This window comes from Callorhinus ursinus, unplaced genomic scaffold (assembly GCF_003265705.2).
Source record: "Callorhinus ursinus isolate GAN/ISIS: 27379988/994484 unplaced genomic scaffold, GSC_fseal_2.0 scaffold14, whole genome shotgun sequence".
NCBI lineage: Eukaryota > Metazoa > Chordata > Mammalia > Carnivora > Otariidae > Callorhinus > Callorhinus ursinus.
The window spans coordinates 20,913,431-20,940,022 of NW_027397076.1; the positions used below are offsets into that span (position 1 = coordinate 20,913,431).

General features: G+C 33.7%; 1 protein-coding gene across 1 annotated transcript in view; it reads left to right on the top strand.

The window, feature by feature from the left end:
• The window catches only part of MGAT4C (MGAT4 family member C), a 1,003,641-nt gene that overhangs the window by 253,286 nt on the left and 723,763 nt on the right, over nt 1-26,592 (top strand). The window contains exon 6 of the mRNA XM_073900560.1: nt 587-665. The gene's annotated coding sequence lies outside the window, so the exon portion shown is untranslated. The remainder of the gene's footprint in view (nt 1-586; nt 666-26,592) is intronic.

Genomic DNA, 26,592 nt, shown 5'->3' on the forward strand with positions numbered 1-26,592 from the left:
CTTTTATCCCAGAGGGATTGTAAAAGGCAAAAAATGAAAAAAAGATGAAGGAGAATAGGGACCCCAAAGAGTACTTCTAAGTGCTTCTTTTTTTCATGAATCTTATAAGAATTGAGGAACAGGGGCTTAAATTAAGGTTTCCCTATGGATTCCTCCATTTGGCAATCTTTCTCTCCTTTATGGAATATTTTCCCTCCACTCACTTAAGGAAAAACAAAAAGTGAGCTTGCTCCCAGTCTGGTTTCTTCCCCAGTAACTTGCAGCTCTAATTTAAATCTACAGAAGTATGCTCTCTGAAACTGCATATACTCCTGAGTGTCTCAGAGTTTTATAATTCACTGCCTTATGAATGTCAAAGCTAAAGTGATTTAACATCATTTATTTATTTATTCCAGCATAAGGAAGATATAACAACAGCTTAGTAATATATCCTTTAATTTATATTTTGGATGTTAGATGAATAGAACAAATATAAAAATCAGGAGGGGCAGTTTTAATTGTCAAATTGCAATAAAAATTTTTATTGCTCTGACCTCTTATTAACCTTTTCTACCATATCATTCTAGTGTCTCTTGCCTCCCTATAGGGTTCATTCACTTACCCAGCTATCTAAATCTGCTCAGCTTCCAGGTCTAGTGCTAAAACTTGTTTTACTTCATCTACTGGTGAGTTCTTTGCAAAAATATTACTATAATTTCATTTTATTAGTTGTTCTTAAATATTTAATATTTATTGAGTGCCCATGATCTGTTTGGTGTTTCAAAGCAAGATGTAGGAAGAAAGTACGTAATGGTATTTTCTCTTAAATCAGCCAGTTTATTAATATTTCAGGACTTCTAATTGGTGTCCACAGTGGAAGGCAATTAAGGCTGGCTTTTTAGCGGCTGCTTATGCACATGTAAGACATGAAATATCCTGTATTCAGTCAATGATTTGCATTCAACTTTACTGTGGATCCCAGACTTATCATCCAATTGTATTCAAATACTCTCTTCACTCTACTCCATAGGTCAAAATGTCATCATAGGCAGAACATTGGATTGAGGACAAGGAAAACTAGATTTAAATGTGTTAAGCAAATTTGTGTAAGTTAATTGGTCTCCCACATACCTCTCTCCTATTAGGTGTATAATAGAGATAATGGTATCTACTTTTTGGATTTTTGTGGGTAGTAGAGATCACACACATTAACTAACAAACACATAGTGCATGCACAACATACGTTTGATAAACAGTATTATTTCTGAATGCATTGTATCATAGAATCTCACATACAGAATGTACCAACTGAAACCACCTTGACTCATCTTTCTTCAGTGCTGCATGTGTGTATATGAATGTGTGTGTATGTGTATATGTGTATTATCATAGATCCATTGTTTAAAGGTCTTAGTGATAAAAATAATCTATTGATCATGTAGTTATTGCCCAGCATTGGAGTACTCTATAGAAGTACTCTATACATAGATAAAATTAAAAATTAAGATTAACTTGAGAAATAGGTCAGCATAATCTCTATGGCTATCAAACAGCTAAATTTTCAACCATACCTTACCAGAGAAAGCAGATAGAACCGTATCTCATATTCCCATTTTTCCCTTCTCCCAAAAGATATGGAAATAGAAGACAAGCCAGTAAATTCTCTTGCTCATTTTGTTGCTCCCTTTGCCCTTTTTGTTTGCATTTTATTTTGCTCCAGTGGCTTGTCTAGTGAGATGGCCTCAAATTCTAACTGAATAGAGTAGTTTAAGCATACAGACCATCCCCTCAAGGAACAAAGCAAATATATGAATACTTTTATTAAAACAAAAGACAGTTTTTGCTTTGGAAAAATGCTAAACATTTTTTAATGAGAGTGAAACTGTTAAATATGAATGTTCAATCCAGCCAGATGTTGACCTTAACTGTGAGTTTGAATCTTTACAAAAATAGTATGCAAATCCAAGCTAGAAATTGCTTTCTTTAGGTCACAAGACTGGTGAAAAATTCTGAGTCTGAATTTCTCAGATACATTTCATATTGAGTTAATAAGCATATACAGAAAACCTACTTTAATATTGTGAGTTATACTGGGAAGTAAATTAAGCATCATACATGTCTTTCATGTATCTTTTATTGGAATTTGGAAACAGATGTACAAATGTCCTCTTTATAAAAGGGAACCACCCAGTAATTATTTTGAAAGTGTGTTATAGGAAATTATCTTGTACATTATGACTAGATCAAAACGTGGACACAAAAGCAATTACCTGCTGAAAAGCTTTTCTTTCTTTTCATTTCTTTTCTCTTTTCTTTTCTTTGCTTTTGAGTCCATATCTGTCATCAGTGCCAATCCTGTCTTAAAATCAATGAATTGACCTATCACCAACAAAGTGAAGTTTTAAGCATCTGACTTCATTCTCTACAAGACCCTTGAATTTCTTGTTCTATTGCTGTTTGATTCCAAACTTTGTATATTTTGACTCAGTACCTAAGGAGATTAGAACCTGTGTTCTAATTCCAACTCAGTTTCTAATCTATAAATGTGTGTGGGAGGGTAATAATAATATTCATATGTGTGAAATGAGTGACAAAATATCATAAAATCATACTATAGGGGCTTGTTGAGGTAAATACTAAAAAGTGGTACTGAGTGTTGGTATAGCTCTCACAACATCTCCATCTTCAGGCCTGTCCCTGATACTGGGCTTCCTGTTATTCAGTGTGATTATCTGACCCTCTTTGGGGGACCCAGATATGTGTTCACCTACATTCTTCTCTGCCTGTGGCTTCCTCTTATTTTCATTAAGTCAGCCCTGCCCCTTTGACCTCACCTTTAAACAGCTTAGCTACGAATTCCTTGAGGTGTTTTTCCCTCAGCATATCTTAATGGGAAAAACAGATCTCTCAGAGCTTAGTGAGTCTCTCCTTGTGTCTCCATTTGTACTGACAAACACATATTAAAGGAGACACAAAGATACTGTTTCACACGTCGTGTATAACCTCCTCAGGCTTCCAGAACGCAGGGTAGTAAACTTTGTCTGTGAAGGGCCAGCTAATAAAAGTTAGGGGCTGAACTGTCTCTCTGTAAAATTCATATGCTAAAGTTCTAACTCCTAGTACCTCACAACGTGAGTTTATTTGAATACAGTGTTTCTTAAAGAAGTGATTAAATTAAAATGAGGTCATTAAGGTAAATCCTAACCCAGTATGACTGATGTCCTTAGAAGAAGAGGAAACAGACACACACGTATAGAGAGACACCAGGAAAAGGTAGCTATCTATTAAGCCAAGAACTAGGCCTCAAAAGAAACCAACTTTCCTGATACTTTGATCTCAGCTTCTAGCCTCCAGAATTGTGAGGAAAAAAAATTCTGTTGTTTATACCACCCAGTCTGTGGTACTTTGTTCCAAAAGCCCTAGAAAACCAATAGAGTAAACATTTTAGATTTTGGGGCCCCATTAGCTCTCTGTGACACATTCCTCCTCATTCTTCCCTCTTTGTCCTTATTCACCCTTTTAAAAATGTAAAACAAAAACAAGAAAACAAATGCTTTTAGGGGCCATATTTGGTCATGAGCATAGTTTTCCAAACTTTATTCTAGAAAAGAAAGATCTTCCAAAGTTTGGGCCAAATATAACCCTAAACTTCCATGTTCAAGATAGTCTACTTCGCAGATAACCACTGATTTTTAGCCTAAAAATATAACTTTATCCTTTTCTTCTGCCAAAATCCTTCCAAATTCCTCAATTTGATATGGCTATCTATAGAGCATATTACTTTCACTCTTAATGGGCTCTTTAAAGCCCTAAAGTTAGAATGGCATCTGATAAATATTAATAATATTTTGCATTTGTCGAGTACATTCTGTGTGCTAAAGACTATTCTAAACACAACATATATTTTCTCATGGTAATCCTACCAATAGCCTTGCAAGGTAGCTGCTGTTATAATCATTTCTCTGATGTGGAAATCCAGACAGAGATAAAGCAATTGCCCATGGTTATTTAGCATAAGTAGCTTAGTGGTTAATCAAGGTTTGGATAGAGAATCTTCAGCTCAGAGTCTTGCATTTAACCACTATATTGTAATGGCTCTCTGATCATGGCAGAGTTTTATGTTTACTGTAAGAACAGCTGTGAAAATGTTGAAAAATACATGTCAAACAGCAATTCAGGTGAAAGAGAAGGGAAATGATGCAGTGCTTATTTCAATCCCATATTTTTATGTGAATGTAGTAGGCATGATGGTTTTTTTAGTTAATTATGCGATTTCTGCTTGTCTTTTCTTATGGAATTCATGAATTATCTTTTAAAGACTTTTTTTGTCTTCAAAATATCATACGGTGAATGAATATGGTTAAAGAGGTTAGGTTTATCAAAGGAAACCTAAAGAACAAAATGGTATAATTTTGAAGCTCAGAGGCATTTCACATTTAATTTTGCATGTAAGTAAGTTAATGCTTAGTTTAATAATTCATATTATATGGGGAAACAATGAATAGCCAAACTGACTACTGGGTATAAATACTGTATTATTTCTAGTTATTTTCATGGAATCAACAGGTACTCAGTTTGAATGTGTTCAAAGGACGACCTGTTCAAATGAAAACTTTGCCAGGTGGCAATTCTGCTTTAATTCTAAGAAGCATATGTTGTGTGTTGTGTGAATTCCTGGATTGTCCTTTTTAATTTCATCAATACATCTGATATGCCTTCAGTATTTCTGTAGAACTGAATCATATTTTCTAGCTATATCTGAATTTGGTAAAACAACTTTGAAAAGAAAAATAGGCCACTACTACCATGCAGTGTAAGTACATTTGACCTACTTCATAAATTACTCTTCTGTCACTTCATTAGCACACAAAAAATCTTGTGATATTGTCCGATATCCACATCTAATATAAGAAATATCATCATAAAGTAGAAGGTTGTCTATCACCTGCCAAAATCTATCAAAGTAAAGCAGTTTTAATAGTTTCAGCTTTGAATTGTAATGTCTAGTAATTAAAATATATGCATGTGTATATGTAGAACCTTAACAAAGCACTATTAGTGCTTAGAAAATTATTGCAATGGGTCTTGTTATTTTAGGTTCTGTTAGGTCCCTGGACATTGTAGAGCAAAACCAAAGTAAACTTTCTTTGTTTATATTTATTGGGACAGTGGATAACTATGGGCATTCTATTGTTCTGGAATTTTTTGTCTTTAATATGAATTTATATTTACTCTCTCTAGATTTTTTTTAAGAAGTACCTGAGTAGCCATGTGAATCTGTGTGTGAAGGCATTTGTGTGCATGTCTGTGTGTGTCATGTCCATTTGTGTTTTTTTCCATGAATCACCCATGGGAGATTTGAAAGGCAGATCTTTAGTTCACAGGCAGGATATTGAGATTCATCTTCTGTCTTCACCAGCAAGTGGACCTTGAAATATATGGGAATTAGAGCATTAAAAACACCCTGGGTTATCTTGCAATTCTCTTTCACCCTCCTCTTACTTAGTGTTATTCCTCACAAAATAACTTAAGCTTTAGAAAATGTTCTGCCAGGAATTTTTTTTCGCCTTCAGATTATTCTTGGGGGGTAAAACATGGGAATATTTTAGGACAGGGAAAATCTTTATGAGAATTGGTGGAATTTACATGAAGGGATGAAGGTTTGCATTGCCAAAGAAGAAAATTATTTTTAGGTTGTCAACAGGGGTGGGAGTAGACTGGATCTCAAGAATAATGCTGAGAACTGGGATATTCCCATAAAAACAATTCTCTGAAGTGTTTAAGTTCTTATATATTCTCCTTTGACTCTGAGAACAGTTTTGTTTGGCTTTAGTTACAACTCTCGTTTTCATTTTGAAACCCCTTCTAGCTATCTCCAAACCTTTGGTCAACACCCACATAGTTCATAGGGTAGAGTACAGACTAAATCTGGACTAAAGGAAATATTTTAATCTACACCTAGGTGCACATAGAATCATAGACAGGAATGTACCTGCATACTGATATATACATAGACCAACAGATATGCAAGCAGGGACAGGCTGACAAGTAAATGTGGAGAAAGACTGACAGATCGGAACTGACAATGGGGCAGGGATGGACGGACCAATACACAGGGACAGGCTAACTGACAACCAGCCAGAAACATACTACAGAGGGATGTGGATGAATAGGCAGACAGATAAGCACAGGCAAGCAGATTTAGACAACAGAGAAATTGATGAAGAGACAAGAAAAGGACAATGAGCCTCAGACCCATGCTCTAACATGGACAGGCAGATCTGGCCACTGATTGGCAGCCCAGCAGAGATATAAGCATAGACATGTATGTGTACATACACTACATAATAGAATTTTACTTAATACATTCATGAGGCAAAATCCAGCAATAAACCATTTTTATTGCTTATTAAAGGATCATTTCTAAGGTATATCTGTACATTTTTGTTTTTTACTACATAGATATAGTAAAAAGAATCATGGATAAGTATGAAATACGTGCTTTGTCATTCTTTTTAATTTTATCTAGTATTTCTGTCTTGAGATAAGAGAAACAAAAATAGTGAAGTTATTGTGAGGATGCTGTTGAAATATATTACCTTAAGGTTCTTTTTTCAAGCTCTTAATATAAGAGACAAGTCAGAATTCAGACAAGAGAATGATCAATTTTCTTTCTCCAGGAGAAGAAACAACAATTATAAAACAGACAAAAGAACAAACCACTTGTGCCTCGAAAACATTATTAATGTCAAAATAATTATTGCAGCCCTTAGTCTTTTGCTGTGGGTCACTGAAACCACTTCTAAGTTATAAATGCACTTGATATTTTTTGTTGCAATAAAATGAGAAAAGCAGGGGGAAAGTATAAGGCTCCTTTGATTGAATGGAATTTTAATGGCTTGAATGGACACATATCAAACTTTTAAAGTCTTATAGAAAATTTTGATATTGCATTTATTTAACTGTTGATTTGAAATATTCAGCCCTTCAAAATGTTTTATAATTGTAAGAACTAGAGGATTAAAGGATGGCAAAGTTTAGTAGTTATTTAGGAGCTGGTTTTAGAGGCTTAGAAGGATATACAGACTGTATAATTAAATGCATGTTAAATTATCATTAGATAAATATTTTGCATATGGTACCTTGCTGGTACCACCTTTCATTTTCACTGGTGGGTGGGCATATTCAACCTCTTCTGAACTTCAAGTAATCTTTCATATATTTTATTTTTTTAACAATTTTCCCCATCTTTTTTTTTTTTAAGAATTTATTTACTTGAGAGAGAGAGAAAGCACACAAGCAGTAGGGAGGGGCAGAGGGAGAGGGACAAGCAGACTCCCTGCTGAGCAGGAAGCCAGAGGACTTGGGGCTTGATCCCAGGATCTCAGGATCATGATCTGCCAAAGGCAGAGAAGCTTAACCGACTGAGCCACCCAGGGGCCCTGTCTTTCATATTATTTTAAAACTACTATTTTGCATCACGTTTGGTACTTTTACAAATTAACACCAACTGAAAATTGAGATTTGTGTTTTCCTTTGAGGTTACTTTCTTCGGCAGAGGGTATTTTCCTTTTTATTTTAATCTCTGGAAAGCATACATGCTTATATATTGAACATCCCCTTTAAACAGCTTTATTTGAGGTATAATTTACATACCATAAAATTCACCAGTTCTAAGTGTATATTGTTCAGTGACTTTTAGCACATTTACTGTTTGTGCAACTCTCCCCACAACTGAATTTTAGAAACTTTCCATCATCACAAAGAGAAATCTTGTGTCTATTTAGAGTCACTCTCATTTTTCATCCTGACTCAAGTCAAACACTAATCTACTTTCTGTCTCTCTATATTTGCCTTTTCTGGACATTTCATATAAATGTAATCACACAATATGTAGTCTTCTATGTCTGGCTTCTTTCATGAAGCATACTGTGTTTGAGGTTTATCCATGTTGTAGTACCTTTTCATTGCCAGTTAGTATATCATTCTTTGGACCTACCAAATTTTATTTCTCCATTAACTAATAAATGTATGTATGGATTGTTTCTGAGTTTACTTTTTATAGTTGTTCACTCTTAAAGAGTGAAGATTGCGTTTATTTTTCCTAGACTGTATTCACAGAATGAATATATGCTTGGAAACCAATGTTCAAATTAATTTACTCTATATTGAGGTTTGTAAAACTGCTTTTTTAAAACTAAGAATGAAGCAAACCTAACTAATCAAAAAAAGTTTGTTTATGGACGTGTATGTTAAGGTGATGCATAATGATATATTCTATCCTGATAAGCTTAAGGTTACTTATAAATAATATAATACAAATATATTAAGTGTAAATAATCTTAAATATAAATAATTTTACTCACTTTACTATAAAACATATCTCTAAATAGAAATAAAATGACAAATACATAAAGTAGTTAATTTTTTGATTCCTGTTTAAAATAGAAAAAAGAAGTTTTTGAAAAGTGTTGATGTTTTCTTATTGAACCAGCTATTATGGAAATATAAAATCTGCAGCTAATGAGCTTTATTGTGCCCTTTTTGTTTGTAACAGGCTTTCTATTTAAAATGCATTTTTTCCTATTTCTAGAAATTTTCAATTCTTAATCTTACCTGCTTCTAGGAATTACCATATGAGAACTGTTGTATGTTTTGATATTTAGGGTTTGCTCACTTACTGAAAACAGTGTAGGTGTTAATTTTCAAATCGTATGGATGACTGGAGCCACCTATGAGTGAGCCTTTTTATCTCAATGGTTCCTATCTTTTTCTAAATTGACTGATATCCCAGACAGCTTGTAAACCTTTTTATGAGGTTTATACTTGATGATGGTTTTTCTCCGTCATTTATTTGTGATTAACTGACATGGAACCTTGACAATATTCATATTCTTATTTCAAAATAGGTAACTTGGGTGTGAAGCAAATTTTGACTTTTAAATGGATTTTTTTCCCCTTCTACACACAGTATATCAGAAAATGAAACAGAATTTACTGCAGCACTTTCTCTTAGTTTAAGTGTGAGAAATGCACATCTTTCCAAGTTACTTTTCTTCTGTGCATCTTTTCAGTATACATTCCTCTAGGTTTTATTACTATATTTTTTCTTATTTTTACTCAGCCTGGGTAGTTTCATCCAATGCTACATCTTCAGCTCCATCTAGGTCAACAACCCTTGTCATGACTTCTTTCCTTTGATCCTGACCTGGTAGTTTCAAGTTCAATATTTTTAAGATAAAACAAAAACAAACAAACACATATTCAAACACACATATGCAAGAAAATATAAAGGAGAAAATAGTGCCTACATTTTTAAAGAGAATTCAGATGGTTTCCCATTTTATAATGCACACTGTTGCACCAGGAATACAGAGAATTTGGATCTAATTAAATGCTCTGTTTTCCATCATTATTCTTACAGGTGCTATAAAACCAATCTAGTCCATTTTTGCTGCAAATGTGGCCCAGACTTTACTTGGTTCAACTGAGATTATTTTAGGAAAGGGTGCCATACTCAAGCAGTTTTCCTATAAACAAAATAAATGTCTTATCTTCTAATTTATTACAGTAAAATATTGTAATTCTATAAATATCATTAAAATTTGCTGTGTCTATTATAATGTGAACTTCTTTTCTAAAAATTAAGTACCACACTCTGTTATTTTAGAAATATAGAGGATTAGTAACATAATTAAAGAGTTTCTTTATTTGACTTTAGAATCTTTCTTTTTGAAATAAAATAGTAATTGTATTGTGCTTATATTTTAGAAAAAAATAGACGTTGGCTAAAATTATAAAAACCACAATGTTAACATTTTACTTGAGGTTTGGCAGAACATCCACTCTTCCCACTCTATTTCAATTTAACTCAGTTGCTGATTCCCAGAAGCAATCTAGAAATGTTGTAATACATCAGCCTAAGGAAAACCACACATACACTCGTGAACTATCCCATTCTGACACATGCCCACCACCCACAAAACACTATGTCTGTTGGATTCTCTTCATTATGATACTTACATCTCCATGGATTAAAAATGTGATGAACTGTTTTGGGTAAAAAAAAAAAATATTTTCTCTTTGCTTTTGCTACATAGACAACATTTAAACAGATTGAGGGCATGGACATATGAAGAAAACTTTGGGTATAATTTTTAAATTGAACTTGAATAAATATCTTAAATTACCACATGCAAAATGGGACTGATACTTACAGTAGACTTCTGGAGTTCCTCAATTTCAGCCAATTTTTTTTTAATTGCCTGATTCTGCCCTGCATCCCACCAGATTAGTGTGGGATAACTATGACCTTACGACCTAAACTATAGTAATTAAATTCTCTTTCCCTGGAATCTAGAGTAGAGTTATAAGGAACTCTAATCAGTCTTAATTTGGTGTCTAAACTGGGTAGTCAAGTAGAGCAGGAATTTGGCAGCCATTACTGGGCTATGTGCAAATGGAACAGAGCAAGGCAGTCTGTAGAGAACAATACGGTGAAATAAAGCTCAGGGGGCGGGGGGCTGCTGGTGAGACACTCCACAGTTATAGAGCTGGGAGACAGACACAGTAATAGCCTGAGTAGCTTTTCTGGGTACTGGCTGCCCTTACTTTCTGCTCTTGGATTCTGGGAATCATCCGGTACCCTGTATCATTCCAGTTGACCTGAAATAAGCTCTTAGCACTACTGCTAATCACACTAACCTGCTCATTACTGCAGTCTATTGCTCTTTCAGAAAATTATTTCAGCAGTTTTTTTTTTCTTAAACCTCTAACAGCTCTCATTTTCACTTGCTCGTTTTAATCAGAGGAAAATTTTCCATCTCCTCTTCAAATATATAAATATCTATTTATCTGCTTCAGCCAAGAGGCACTCTAGAATCACAATATAGGATGCTGGTCAAGAGATTAGTCTCTTGACTTGAGCAAGTGTTGATGTTTGAGACTCAAACCTACCACTTACTATAACTGTATGTATTTTATTTTATATCTTTAAGTGTTCTGTGTCTCCTTGATTTATTAAGGGTCCAGAAATGTGAAATTAAATATCCACTACTAATGTGTTTCTTTTTCTCCTTGTATTTCCTATAGATTTGTTAATGCATGTTGAAACTCTTATTTGATATGTTGATATTCATAACTATTTTATCTGCAAATTATTTGTATCATTTAATATTATAAAGAGCCCTGATTTGTCACTGTGAATGCTTTTTGGCCTGAATTCATCCTTGTTTGTTATTGATAGAGTGAATTCTTTTTTTTTTTATGTTTGAATTGCCTATGTCTCTGTACATTTTTAAAAATTTTTATGAATCACTTTGCTTCAGGTTTATCTCAAATACAACAAAGAATTAGGATCCCTTTGAAATCCATTGTGGAAATCTTTCTCTTTTAAGAATTTAGTTTAGTTAATTTAAATGTACTAATTTGAGAAATGTTTGTGAGTTCTATCTTTTTGATGTTAGGTATTATCAGAAAGGTGAGGAGTCAGCATATGTCCTACTTTCATTGCTCTTTCCTCTAACTTTGGTGCTTATGGCATTTTTGCCTTAAGGCGTAAACAACACATATCTTCTATTCCTTCCCTGCAAACCTCATATTTACATGTACAGATAAACGTATAAGTGTTTTCACAGAACCCCCCTCCACTCCTTTCCCAGAGGTTTTTATAATAGTCTTTTGGTCCGGTGGCATTCATTGTTTAGCACTTATATTAGAAACAGTTCATAGAAATATTTTTTGTATATTCACAATAATTTTATTATTTTTATTCTTGAAAGATTATTTGACTCAATATAAACTCCTTGGATCATAGTTTCTTCTGTTGAGCATTTTATTAATCCATTTTATTTTCACAAATAAAACTTTACATAAGAATTCCAAGATTAGCCTTTTTTCCTCTTAATCTCAATGTAAAGGATTTTTTTTTTTTTTTGGTGTGACTCTGTGTATAGCATCTTTAATAGATTGTTGTGTTTAATATCAATTTACCAGAGTATACTTCAGTGTTGATAGTTTGGGGTGATTTTTCCCATTCAATATGAAGATTCAAGCCCTTTGTATTATGAAATATTAGCTTTGCTCCAATATTTTTGTTCAATGGTAATGCACTTACACAAATATTGGTTCCTTTTATTTGTCTTTCACATCTACTATTTTCTCCATAATCCTTTTTCAGCCTTCAAAAATTTTACATTTCTTTTGCCCATTTCTTTTTCTTTATATTCCTTTTGATTTTTTTTCCTTATTTTTTATGTCTATCACTTTCTTCATAAACTTCTTTAACTCCCTTTTTAAAAACTTTATTTGTTTTTGCCCATTTTCTATCATGCATATTTTTTTGATAAGTTTTATCATTTTATTCTACTACTTTTCTGAGCCTTAAAGGGATCACATTACATCTCCTTCCATTGTCTTACCATTTCCTTTAAGATGGTAAAATTCTGGTTTGTACTTATACTCCCTTGATATATTTGTCTGTTAATTTTTACAATTCATAGAAAATGTTAGATTATCTACTCTGATGCAGTAATTTCATAGGGTGGTTTATCTGCCATTTTTTTTTCTTGTTTTCTCTCTTTAATTTCCCTACATTATTTAAAGATTATTTTTTAGTATTTATTTATTTATTTTAGAGAGCACGAGCAGGAAGGACAGAAGGAGAGGGAGAGAGAATCTGAAGCAGACTCTGCTGAGCACGGAGCCCCATGCAGGGCTCAGTCTCAGGATTCTGAGATCACAACCTGAGCGACAAACCAAGAGGTGGAAGCTTAACCCACTGTGCCACCTAGGTGCCCCTAAATATTATTCTTTTTGTAGGTTATGTGTTTGTTGAGTTTTGTTTACTTATTTTCCTGAACCATTAATTGGCAAGAAAGTCACGTAGGTGAGTGGCTAGGGCTGTATTTCAGGCTAGGTGGAGGTGTACTTACACCTAAGATTTTGAGCATGAGTGTATTTAGTGTTTACTCCTCCTGGGTCAGTAGGGATAGAAGAAAAGTTTCACCTCCTTTCACACAGTCATGCAGATTGCTCTTTGCAAATATTACTTTTCAATGTGATTTCTTATCTGGAAAAACCTCTTTTGCTTCTTAGAATGGAGCTGATTCCAGAGTTTCACCCACCCCTGACAGACACATACCCCCCACTCCTGCTTTGGCAAACATGAGATAGGTTTTTGACACCTGAATGTTTGCATTCATATTTGAAAAGTGACTTGATTGGCTCTTTATGAAATTTCTGGCCTTGCAGTTTTCTTTTTACCTTCTGCTTCATATGCTGGCTTTTATATTCACTATATTTCAGAAGCATTTCAACTATTCTGTAGTTTGGGGAGTTAGCTATTGCCTAGTTTCACCAAAAATGGAAATTTTCTTCTTGATTTCTTGTCTCCCTTATTGCTTCTGGACAATTTTTATGGGAAAAAATAAGGGGACGATATGCCAATTCTATTTCTCTGTACCTAAACTGAAATTTTCTTAAATCGTATTTTAGAAATATGTATCAGATCATGACCTACTCCTCAGAATTTTTTAGTGATTTCCTGTAACCCTTATCAAAAATGTCAAATCCTTAAAAGGGTCCACAAAATCATGTAATAATGTGGACTCAGGGATCTCTACTTTCACCTTCTGTCTTCCTTCCTTCTCCACCACACTGCTCTAGTCATGCAGACCTTCTTGCCATCACCTAATTATGCCAATCTCAGTTTTTTGCTTTTCTCATTCCAGACATTTGCACTTTCTGTTCCTTGTGTCTGCGATAATTTATATAAAAATATTTGCATAGACAATGCTCTCATTTCATTTAGGTCCCTGCTTAAAAATTTCTTCCTCAGAGATTCATTCAGACTTTATTATTAATATGATCTCATTAGTCTATTGCATTTTTTTTTCATATTACTTAGAACTCTCTGGTACTACAGTGCTTGTTTTCATATTGCATTTTACTGTCCCCCTTACTGCAATATAAGCTCTATGAGGACAGTAATTTTTTTTATTGTTGTTACTGTTTGATCTCCACATCTAGAACAGTGTCTGACGTATAAAGATATATTATTTGTATGTTGGAATTAAGAAATGTTGCTGAACTTTTCCTTAATGTTTTCTGTTGATTAAAATAGAATTCCTTCTGACATAATAAATAACTAGCAATTTATACTACCTGCTAAGTACTCTGCCAAGAGTGTTAAGGGTATTTATTTAATTTGCAAACAACTCTTGGGTTAAATACTATAATTATGTTTATTTTACAGATGAGGAAATTAGGGACTGAGAGGTTAAGTATTGCTTAAAAGTGATGGAAAATGATATAATTCAGTGCTGTGAGTCTTAACCAGTTTGTATTTCTCTCTCTATATATATATGGCTTACTTATTTAAGCATAACCTGCCCTTTGAAACTTTTACCTTTTTGCTCACAGTGTTGGATCCACCTGACAGGTGGTGTTGTTGTTTTAATCACATTTCTGTAAAGATCCTACTTTTTTTTTTTTTTGGAAGATCCTACTATTTTAAACTGTAAGTCATTGGTAACTTTTCAGTAAGTGATGTCAGGTTCTTCTCTATCATGAAATTCTCTTTCCCTCTGATGCCAATATTGCTTCTTCTTTTCTTCATTTATTTTAGCTGATCTTCTAAACTGTATGACAAAAGCTGTATCATGACGTCCTAGGTTTTTAGCAATCTGCTCTAGATCTGTCCCAGATGCCATTATTTCCCTATGTAAATGAGATTTCAACTGCATGATGTTTTTAAAATTTATCCCACACTTTTCCAATTAAGTTGGTTTGTCTATGCAGGCTCATTCTTTACATGCTCTTCTATGTATCTTACTGAAATTATATGCATACTTCAAGACTCTTGTAAAATATGACAGTTTTCATCAGAATTACACAAATGTTTCCTTACTGCATGAAACCTAAGTCTGATCTGTCCCTTTTAAAATAGTATCACATTTTTTGTACTCCTTCTCTGTTACTTACGTGTTATTTCATTTTGTACTGTAGTAGTGCTATTCATCTTATTCTTATCTTCGTTAGATAGATCTCCCTTGATTTGTCAATTATGTTAGATCTAATCTATCCATTAGACTTTTTCTTCATCACACTTTTTACAATTTATAATTAGGCATTGTTTTTGTAATTAAGTCTGTCTTCCCATTAAACAGTAAGGTCTAATTGTCTGGGAGTATGTTTAGTATAGGGCCTATACATAATCAAAAGGTTAATAAACATTTTTATTGGTTGAATGAAAGAAATGTATTACATTTAACTTACTGTGCTTAAATCTCTTTATTTTGGGGAGGTATTTTTATAGGTACCTCTTTAACTCCTATAGTATCTGGCATACATTGGTTATCTATAAATATTTATGAAATTTAAAATTGTATGAAAATGCCAAGAAAAAATCAAGTATTACCAAACTTCTCCTGGAATAATGATTTCATATCCTGGGTACTGATATTTTTTAAATTGAGATATATTTACATATGACATTGTATCAGTTTAAGGTGTACAGCCTGTAACTTTGATACACTTATATACTGCAGCATGACTACCACCATTGTGTTAACTGACACCTCCATCACATCATGTAATTGTGATTTCTTTTTTGTGGTGAGAACATTTAAGACCTAGTCTCTTAGCAGCTTGCAAGTATAGAATACAGTATTGTTAACTATAATCACAATGATGTGCATTAGCTCCCCAGAACTTATTCATCTTTTAACCGAAAATTTGTACTCTTTCCAACACCTTCCCAATTCCCATATGCTCGTTCTCAGTAACCACCGTTCTACTCTGTTTTTATAAGTTCAGCTCTTTTAGATTCCACAAGAAAGTTATATCATACAGTATTTGTCTTTCTCTGTCTGATTTATTTCATTTAGCATAATGACCTCAAAGTCCATCCATGTTGTCACAAATGTCAGGGTTTCCTTCTTTCTCATGGCTGAATTTTATATATATATATAATTATAATATATAATTCATATATTTGTAATTCAATATCCCTACAGGTATATATATATAATATTCAATATTCATATATATGAATATATATGTTAGTTTATACATATATGTATGTGTGTGTGTGTGTGTGTGTGTGTGTGTGTGTGTGAGTATCACATCTCCTTTATCCATTCATCTGTTGAGAGACACTTAGGCTGTTTCCATATCTTGGCTTTTGTGACTAATGCTGCAATAAACATGGGAGTGCAGATATCTTTTTGAGATCCCATTTACATTTCCTTTGGATAGATACCCAAAAGTGAGATTGTTGGACCACATGATAGTTCTATTTTTAACTCTTTAAGAAGCCTCCATTCTGTTTTTCATAGTGGTTGAACCAATTTATATGCCTACAAACAGTGCACCCGGGTTCCCTTTTCTCCACATCCTCACCAAAAAGAAACAATACAATTAAAAAATAAACAGAGAAACTGAATAGATACTTTTCTAAAGAAGACAAGCAAATGGTCAACAGGTATATTAATGGTGCTCAACTTTAGTAACCATCAGAAAATGCAAATCAAAACCACAATGAGATACCACCTTACACCTGTTAGAATGGCTATTGTTAAAAAGACAAGAGATAACAAATGTTGGTGAGGTTGTGGAGGAAAGGGAACCCTGGACACCCAGTCTCATTTGTAATTATTAAACAGATATCCAAATATACATTCCATCAGCCTAGGTAACAGGATCAGTGAAAAGGTTTATTTCAGTACTCTATTTTCCCTAGCTTCTTAGTCAGTGTGAACTGCCATAACACATTACAATAAACTGGATGGCTTAAATAACGGAAAATTATTTCTCTCAGGTCTGGAGGCTGAAAGTCCAAGATCAGGATGCCAGCATGGTTGGCTTTCTTCGAAGCTTGCAGATGGTTGCTTTGTCACTCTGCCCTCAAAGGGGAGATGAACAAGGAGACGGAGAGGGGGAGACAGAGAAAAAGAGTGAGGACAGGTTTCTCTGTGGTGTATCTTCTCTCTTATAAAGGAACTAATCCCTTGAGGGCCCCATCCCTATGACCTCATCTAGACTTAATTACCTCCCATGCCCCCTCTTCAAATACCATTACCGCATGGGGGTTAGGGCTTCACATATGAATTCTGTGGAGACACATTTCAGTCCATAGCACCTAGCTTTGGCCCACATAGAGAAAGGATAAAAGGATCAAAAACTCTTATGAATGTATTACAAGAGATTCAGTTGTATCTGTGTTTCTATAAGTAGGGTAGAATTCCATACTAGAAATTATATAGAGAGAAATTCTGACTATAGTGATCTATGAACTTTTATATCATTGATACCACTTATTATTTACACTACTGATTTACTTATGTCTTTTGGAATAGTTAAAATCTCTCTAGTGTGGGGTAGCTTCATCTCAGGTGTATCCTAGAGAATTTTTGAAGTCTTACAGTATCTCACAACCATTCTATTACCTAAGTGTCTTTGTAATGATTCTAATACTTATGGATCTAAGTTATTTCTTTATATTCTGTCAACAACAATCATTCAAATTAGCAAATATTTATTAAATACCAAGTATTGAAGATATAAAATTATTATGGCCCCTGCCCTCTGGAAGTCTATATATATATATATATATATAGGCAGAGGCACAGTTGGTGCATGTAGTAGAGACAAATAACTCAGCCTGTGAGAGTGAATTAGGGGAAGTTTCTTTATGTAAATAATGGCTGAGCTTAAGCTAGCCTCCTTTGAAATAGCAACTCCATTTCTAAGATTTATCCTAAGAGATCATTAAATATGGAAAGACATATCCAAGTAGCTTCATTGCTATACTTTAATCAAAACTTTGGAATCAACCTAAAAGTTCATTAGCATAATGGATGTTAAATAAATTATGTACTTTTCATATTTTGAATAACATTCAGTCATTAAAAGTGGTATTAAGGAGGGCAGTTGTTGTGATGAGCATTGGGTGTTCTATGCAAGTGATGAATCACTAAATTCTACTCCTGAAACTAATATTACACTGTATGTTAACTACCTAGATTTAAATAAAAACTTGAAAAAAATAAAAATAAATAAAAGGTGAGTGAGTAAGGGGGGGAATAGATAAAGGTTATTAAGAGTACACTTATCTTTTTTTTTTAGATTTTATTTATTTATTTGACAGAGAGAGACACCGAGAGAGGGAACACAAGCAGAGGGAGTGGGAGAGGGAGAGGCAGGTTTCCCGCCGAGCAGTGAGCCCGATGTGGGGCTCGATCCCAGGACCCTGGGATCATGACCTGAGCCAAAGGCAGATGCTTAATGACTGAGCCACCCAGGTGCCCCAAGAGTACACTTATCTTGATAAGCACTGAGAAATGTATAGAATCATTGAACCGTTATATTGGACACCTGAAACTAATATAACACTGTATGTTAATTATACTTGAATAAAAAAATTAAAACATGATATCACACAATAAATAAAAAGAAAGTGATAATATAAATTTTTATTAATGAAAGGTAATAATTTTCAGGATATGTTTGGTTGGAAAAAACAGATCACAGAATTCACATGAGCTTCTGTTTATGTGAAATGAAATAACCATAAAATGCCTATTTTATTTCTTTTTTTGTACCTACATTGTTCAGATTTTAATCATTTTTCCAAATGCAAAACAGTTATTTGAAATGTGTAAGAGTAACAGATCCCTTTAAGAAAACATTTATAGTATAATCTAATTCCCATCTAAGTAACTAAAAGTGGTACTTTATAGATTTTTTAAAATCCTTGCTGATTCTTACATGTAAATTCAAGAAGAAAAATCTTTACTTCAGAATTTTAATCAATATTTATTAATAGTTTATACATGAAAAATATAGTCATGATTCTATAAATACAGAATTTCACTGCCAACTACTAGAATAGGAATTAACTTTGTCAAATGATCTAAAACAATATTTAAAGAATTAAAAAGTCAAATTCTAATATTTTTATTATAGGTAATTTGACTTTCTTGTATTTTTTATTTCTTCTCTTAATTCTTAAAATAAGAATGTATTTTATTTTTCAACATCATTTTGCAGTCATGACACTTCTTGCAAATGAGCATATCATTAAAAAATAATAGTTAATATGCCATAGCATATTCTAGTTTGATAATATTTTAGAAATTACTCCATTAGTGTTAACATAACTCATATTAAATACCATAAAATTCACTTTATGGTAAATGTTACCAAACAACTTGAAATAATTTTTTATCAGAAGACATTTAAGGCAGATATAAATTTAAAATGTGGTTATGTTCAAAGCAGTGACTGTTTCTGTGAGTTAAGATACATAGTTAAAAGCTTATATGCAGTAAATTAAATTTGAAATCGAATACTCCTTTTATACCAAGAAATATCTAATTTTATGATTCTTAAAATCTTCACTTTTGGCTCACATAAACTGTATTCTCATTTTGCAAATAGAAAACAAGATGTAATAGATGGTCTTCTAGTTCTTTGAGTCATTAACTAAAGAAAGATTATTTGTTCCTATTATGCTAGTTTTGGAGCTGTGGAATAAAAAATCAAAACCCAAAACTTAGTTCCTCTTCTCAAGAAACTCACAAAATGTTCTCTTTTTCTTTAGTCGCTTTGTACCTTCTGCTATACCTCAGGATGGCCTGGCTAAGCTAATTTCTTCTCTTTTTTTTTTTTCTTTTTTCTTTTCTTTCTTCTCTTTTTGAGGGGAGTGCGGGGGGGCAGATGTGGGGCAGAGGGAGAGAGAGAATCTTTTTTTTCTTAAGATTTTGTATTTATTTATTTGACAGAGAGAGACACAGCGAGAGAGGCAACACAAGCAGGGGGAGTGGGAGAAGGAGAAGCAGGCTTCCCGCGGAGCAGGGAGCTGGAAACGGGGCTCGATCCCAGGACCCTGGGAACATGACCTGAGCCAAAGGCAGACACTTAAATGACTGAGCCACCCAGGTGCCCCGGGAGAGAGAGAATCTTAAGCAGCCTCCCTGCCCATGAAGCAGGGCTCCATGTCACGACCCTGAAATCATGTCATGAGCTGAAATCACTAGTCGGTGGTATTATCAACTGAGCCCCCCAAGCATCTCTGGCTTAGCTGATTTCTAATTCAGTCTCCTAGTCTTAGCTCCAGCATCATTTTTTGTTTAAAGTGTCTGTTTTTCCTGCTTCCCTCCACATGTCAGACTGAGTTAGAGAACTCCTCCCTGTGTAGTAAACAGTATGGGCTCCCATCTTCCATAATAATATTCTTTAATTTAGGTGTAATGCGTTGACTTATTTTACTCTCCCTACCCACTTGACATCTGCAGTATCAAAAAGAGTGTTTTGTATAATATTAATTTGATAATCTCTAAGCGTATTCTCATTACTTATTCAAAAAGGGTTGTATGTTCATACAAATTCTAAGGGCATGCTCTTCTACTTCTGGTGCCTTTAATTCTCTAACTTCCCAGTATTCCTTTTTTGCCATCCCCTTTACTTCAGATGGAAGCCAATTTTTCACGAGTCAAATCTTCCTTGAATCCTTGGCTGGATGAGGGAGGTTATCAAGTAATTACAGTAACTATCCCTTTTTTCTCTCTTCTGTTTTATTTTGGGAATTTTGAAAAATACAAGAACAGTAGAAATAAACACCAAGAACTCAATATTCCGGTTTCCCAGAATTATCCATTCTTTTTAAGTTGGCATATTTGTTTCCTGTCTTTTTACTGCTTTTTGCATTTATATTGCATCAATGGAATATGAATGTTGTTTTCCTTTAAACTGTATACTATTAAACAAGAAGATGAATTAGCTCATGTACATAAAGCACAGATTCTCTCCCCCAAATCCAGATATAATGACTTTTATAGGTATGATGTATATGGACTTCTAGTCCATTTTTTTGTCATTTATATAACAGTGACAATACATCTTGCTTACTATTACTTTGTGGGGTTTTTTTTCTTATTTTTTTTCAGTTTTACTTAAATGGTATTATGTAACATGAACTATTTTACATTTTTCACTTAGTAATTTCCGAGAGATTCTTCAATATTACTGTACATACATACATATATGTATATATATATGTAATATTTGGTTCCTTCAATTGCTATACAGTATTTCAGTCAATAGATGTTGTGTATGTTCTTTATCCCTTGCTCTATTTATGCATAGTTAGTATGTGTCCTATTTTCCACTACTATAAACAGGGCTTTAGTAGAGTTCCTTTTAACATTTTGATGTGTTTCAGCTTGCAGAAACATTTTTCTAAGCAGGATGCTTGGAATTACAATAGTGAGCATAGGAAAATGCTTTTTCAATTTACTATTTACTCCGAAGTTTTATCAGTTTATATCCCCACTCAGTGCTTGATCTGTTCGGCTCTTTTTAAAACTTTTCTTTTTCTCTTTATCTCCTGAAATAATTCATAAACTATAGCTGAAAGTTTGGTTTTTCTTCCCTGTAAAATGGCTTCTATCAAATTTTAGTGCTCTGTAGTTGAAGAAATTTTAAATGAGACCTTATGAGAAAGGCTTTATAGGGAGGAAAATACCCCAGGGTTTAGAATTAATCTCAAAGAATATATATGGGAAATTGCAAGAAGTATAGGCTCTGTTTGGCAAAATGTGATTTTACAGACTACTCCACACGTTATTTTAATAAATACTTACTCAGCAAATATCTTTTTATGTATTCTAAAAACAGAGTGTTGTGCTGTGTGAGTAGGAAGGAACAGGCAGGGTATGAGAATAGAGGGGGGAATAGATTTTGATAATCCAGAGTTTACACTACCTTACAACTAATTTGGTTACCAGCACTACATAACTAATACCTAGACAGAGAGGTCTGTCTCTTCTTGTAGCACCACATAGCCAGGCTAATACCTGCCCTCTCTTTGCAGCTTAATTTGATCCACAAATGTCTTGTCTTCTTAGGCCCGTTAGCATCTTCACTAAAATTTGTTAAGCCTTAAACATAGCATTGATTGAGCCAGGGGCTTCATGGTGAAAAATAACATATAGATAATTCAATCAGGTTTGTGAATTTCAAAGCCATTTTCAGTTTTTTTGATTGCTTTCCTCTGCATGCACTATCAAAAATAATGAGGACTTTTTCAGTAGCATTTACAGTAATTCTGTTTGCCTCTCTTATCTAGGTATACTCTATACTCTTTCTGCTCTTTATGTTTACATATGACAGCTGAAGTGAGTGAGCAATGGGTAGATAATATAATTGCAAGTGTGGATCAGTTGTCTTCATTATATTTTAAAATCAAAGGCAGCAATTTAGAACTTTTTTTCATAGTTTGTAACATTTCTTAAGATATTGATTATACACCACTAAACTAAATGTACAGTAACTCAAAGCACTCAGTAATATTACAGCTTTTCACAACTGCTGCAAGCAGGGAAATAGCACTAACCTATAATAAACTCTTCCGTGCTGCATTTAAAAAGTTTACTTCATTTTGTTCTCAGTGATTTACCCATTCTTTCTTTCATTCATCAGTGCAGCCTATATACATTTACAAAGTGCCTGGCCTGGCAATTTTATACTTGCTGCAGGTACATCACTGCATGAGAACAAATTTCAAATTCTCTGAGAGCTGATATTCTGTTAAGATTTTTCCTACCACTTAAAATTTCTCTTCATGTATTACATTCATACTCATTTTTTAATGACTCAGTTAAACAATGATATTTTTCTTGAATGTCTTATTTTGTCATTTTAACTTTATTTAAGATTTGCCAAAGATAATATATGACTTAAATAAAGATTTCACATATTTGTTGGGAATTGCTTTTTGTTACTTGTCTCCAATAAAGTTCTAATATAATTGAGGATATTCCACCATTGGAGAGTATCAGTATTTTTATTCATTGAGCCAAACTTGGTGGAGCTCTATTTAATGTTCTATGCATAGGAAATGGTGAATTATTTATAATAATTATTTAAAAGTGGTCACCAAAAGAATTTTGTGATGACCTAATATTAAAGTTTTCCACACTGTATATCTATTTTCCTAGAAATATCTTCCACTTTCAAATTAGAAACCAACCTTATTAAATTTAAGATATTATATCTCTGTTGTGTCCTTTCATAAACCAATCTCTGGTGGAACTTTTGAAAAATATTTATGTCATTTTATTTAAGTTCTTTAAAATTTAAATTGGGAATAACATCTTAAAATTCTTACATAGTTTAAAAAGCTATTGATCATGGTCATTAGGGCTATTCAAATATATTGTGGTTTTCCTTCTTCCAGGCAAATGCCTAATTGCAATTTCCTGCTACTTAGAGTCATGGTCCCTAGATTAGCTTCTTTCAGTGAAATCAGACATAGTCTCACATGTCAATTGAAGGTGGGAGGGATTGATTGATGGTGTCAGATTGCAACATTTTCTTTTCTTTCCTAGCCTAAGAAATTCTGTATGTGTGGAGAATAAACCTTTATTATCCTGAATCCCTGAAAGTTCATTATTAATGGGGCCCTCCTGTCAACCCTCATTAGATAGATCATGGGCAAGAAATAACCCTTGAAATATTGAGCCAAATGTTGTGCTCTTTGTTATGGAACTATATCCTTTGCCGTTTTTGTTTGTTTGATTTGAGTTTATATTATATTTTGTTTGTTTGATTTGAGTTTATATTTAAATTGCAGTTAGTGAACCTATAGTGTAATATTAGTTTCAGTAGCAGAATTTCACTCATCACAAGGGCACTCCTTAATGCCCATCATCCATTTAGCCCATCCCCCATGCCCGCCTCCCTTCCAACAACCCTCCATAGTTAAGAGTCTGTTTTATGGTTTGCCTCTCTCTCTCTTTTTCCCCCCATATTCATTTGTTCCATTTAGTAAATTCCACATATGAATGAAACCATATGGTATTTGTCTTTCTCTGACTAAGTTATATCCTTGGCCACTTATAATACAATAGAAGAAATTATAATTTTCTACATTGAATTAGAGACAGATCATAAATAATTCAATTTAAAATTTATTTTGGTTTAGATTAATTCTTAAAATCTTGCTAGATGAAGCTCTGATTAAACTTCAAATTTTCTAGTAGTTGTTTTTATAAATAGTAAGCAAAAATGAAAAGGAAGGAATGAAAAAAAATCTTTCCTCAGGTGCATCGTGTGGAAATAGTATGTGCCCAAATAGCCCAGTATAGTCTAATCTTCACAGCACAAAGGTGATGCGCAAATAATGCTTTCTCGTTTTTTATGTGTGTTTTTAAAACAAAACTTTGTAGAAAGCTTTAATACTATATTTGTTATATAATCGCTGTTATTAAGCACTATTTTTCATACTGGGGAATTGGAAACATTTTTGTTACTTATTAAATAACTTTTTAAATCCAAAGCTTTCACAGTGCAAAATTGATTTTCATTATGATTATGTTTTATAGCAAAACATGGAAGATGTTCTAAATTAGCTCTAAGTTAGGGCGCCTGGGTGGCTCAGTTGGTTAAGCGACTGCCTTCAGCTCAGGTCATGATCCTGGAGTCCCGGGATCGAGTCCCGCATCGGGCTCCCTGCTCGGCAGGGAGTCTGCTTCTCCCTCTGACCCTCCCCCCTCTCATGTGCTCTCTCTCTCAAATAAATAAATAAAATCTTTTAAAATAAATAAATAAATAAATAAATAAATTAGCTCTAAGTTAGTCCTGCAGGGTCGTTCATGAAAAATGTATCCTTTGTTGTTGTTTTTTTAAGTTTTTAAAATTTATTCATTTGAGAAAGAGACGGAGACAGAGAGACAGAAAGTGAAGGAGCAGAGGGAAGGGTCAGAGGGAGAGGAAGAAGCAGACTCCCCGCTGAGCAGGGAGCCCTATGCCAGGCTTGATCCCAGGAACCTGGGATCATGACCTGAGCGGAAGGCAGACACTTAACCTATTGAGCCACCCAGGACGCTTAACCCAGTAAACCATCCAGGCACCCCTATTCTTTGTTTTAAAATACAAATAAGAGTTGCTCTGACTACTATATGTTGATTTAGTAAGGTACATTAATTGGCACAAGAAAGTTTTGGAAATCTTGAGATAAAGAAATATATTTTATGTTGTTCACCTTGGCTTTTCCCAAATGTACTTGATCACAATACCCTTCTTCATAAAACATTTTCTTTTTTGTTTCAGGTTTTGTTTTGTTTTGTTTTTTCTTTGTTTTGCTATCATATGTCTAGATACAGATTTATCCTACTCAAGAGCAGTTGTACATTTCTTGAACTTGAATAGGCAAGATTTTTATCAATTCTGGCATATCCCCAGTCATTATCTACACTAAAATTACTTTGCTCCATTTTCCTAATTCTTAAGGTATTAAGCTTGCTCATTCGAGTTTGCATGCCTCTTAACCACTCTTTTAGATTTTTCATTTTTTATTCTTCTATGTTTTTTCATAATTATTTAGTTAATCATCTTTTCAAGCTGTGCTAAATTGTGGCTTTACCTATTCATTAATATTTTAAATCTGCCTTTTCAATTTTGCCTTTTTAATTTCCCTATATACTTAAACATTTGTTGTTTGTTTTGATTCACTATTTTACAAGTTTATTTGTAAAACATTTTCTATGGCCTTGATGATTATAGTTCTGTTATTAGTCTTGGAAATTCTAATTCTCTTCTTTCTGGCTTTTGAATGTTATTTATGGTAGAAGGTTTTTCTTGTGTGTGCAATTTTAGATAAAGTATGTATCTTCAGTGGTACAGTTTTTTCCTGTTCTGGTAATACACCTTCAAAGCATCTAGCAGACAAATGGCTAAACAAATTGTGGTACAAACCTACATGGAATAGCACTTAGAATAAAAGGGAACAAGTTGTCTACACATGGAACAACTTGGATGAATCTCTTAGGAATCATGCCAAATGACAAAGCCAACTCCAAAAGATGACCAACTGTAGAATTTTATTTAAACATTTAGAAATGACAATATCTTAGAAATGGAGAAGAGATTAGTGCTTGCTACATGTTCGAGTTGGAAGTGTAGTGGATGGTTGAGGTGGAGGAAGAATGGCAAAAGGGAGATGAGTATTATTACATAAAGGCAACAGGAAAGATTGTTTTGATGGTATTGGTCAGGATTTTGACTGTGGTGAGGAACATAAGAAATTACCCATATGATAAAATTTTATAAAATTATAAAATGAAATATATGCACATACACAAGTATAAGCAAGTAAAGCTGGAACATACTGAATAAAAGCTGTGAATTATATTAATATCAGATGTTGGGTGGTGATATTATACCATGGTTTTACAAAATAGTACCATTGTGCTAAACTGGGTAAAGTGTACACAGGAAATCTGTATTATTTCTTATAACTTCATGTAAGGCTATAATTACCTCAATAAAAAGTCCAATTAAGCACAGAATATATAAAGAAATATGCCATCCACAATCTAGGAAAAGGTATTTGCAACCCATATCACTAACCAGGGGCAAGTGAGAGAATATATACAAAACTCCTAAAATAAACTTCCATTCCCCCTGAGTGCAATTCACTGTTTCCTCAGTGATGAAGGGGCATAATGTGATCAATCTGCCAGCAGGTGAAAGAAAGGCTCATGGCCATGGGGAGTGCTGCCACAGTGGGTGCTTGGCACTGGCCTTTGCCATTTGTAAATTACACACTAC